We start from the raw sequence: 705 nt of genomic DNA, 5'->3' as shown, positions 1-705 counted from the left end.
TAAGTAGCTGCTAATACACAGTGTGTGTGGGTGTGAGCTGCTGTTGTAAATGGTTCTACAGCTGCCGGCTGTTAGTCACATGTAGGCCACCAGCAGTCCAGCTGACAGCAGTTGCTAGTCCCCTGAGTGTTAACATGATTCAGCTAGAGGCCACTTCAGTTCTCTGCCCTTCATGTGAGAGGTGGTATGTGGGGTGGAGGTATGAGCTGAGCCTGAACATGAGGCAGGAACTTGGAGGGTTTTGTAGGTTTGGGGGAAGTACCCCATCAATATATGCCTGTTGGTCTGTGCATATATGGATGAGGGATTATGGGTATGCTTTGTTGCCACGCACAGCCTAGCCAGACACCATCACTAACAGCTGTACTGCAGAAAGTACCTGCTGTGGATCATAATTGTGAATCTCTTCCCTGGCTTTAACAGCCTTCATGCCCTAACTGGTTTGTGACACTTTCAAAAAAAGAGAGATCTTCAGTGTTGGGTGGAAGGGCCAATTCCATTGCTAAAAAATGTAAATGTAGTTACAGAGAACTACATAATGGAAATAAGGGGTGTTTTCTTTTATCTTTCTTTGGGTTTGAGTCTATTAATTCATCCATGCAGAGAGTCCTGTCTAGAGGCTGTGGCTAATAAGCAGTGAGGGGAGTCAATCTGATACAAGCAGGTAGACTGACCATTAGAGATGATAGGCTTGTGGAATTCTTG

The sequence above is a fragment of the Eurypyga helias genome, unplaced genomic scaffold (genome assembly GCF_000690775.1).
Source record: "Eurypyga helias isolate BGI_N326 unplaced genomic scaffold, ASM69077v1 scaffold6803, whole genome shotgun sequence".
In the NCBI taxonomy this organism is placed as follows: Eukaryota; Metazoa; Chordata; class Aves; order Eurypygiformes; family Eurypygidae; genus Eurypyga; species Eurypyga helias.
This window is presented reverse-complemented; position numbering follows the sequence as displayed.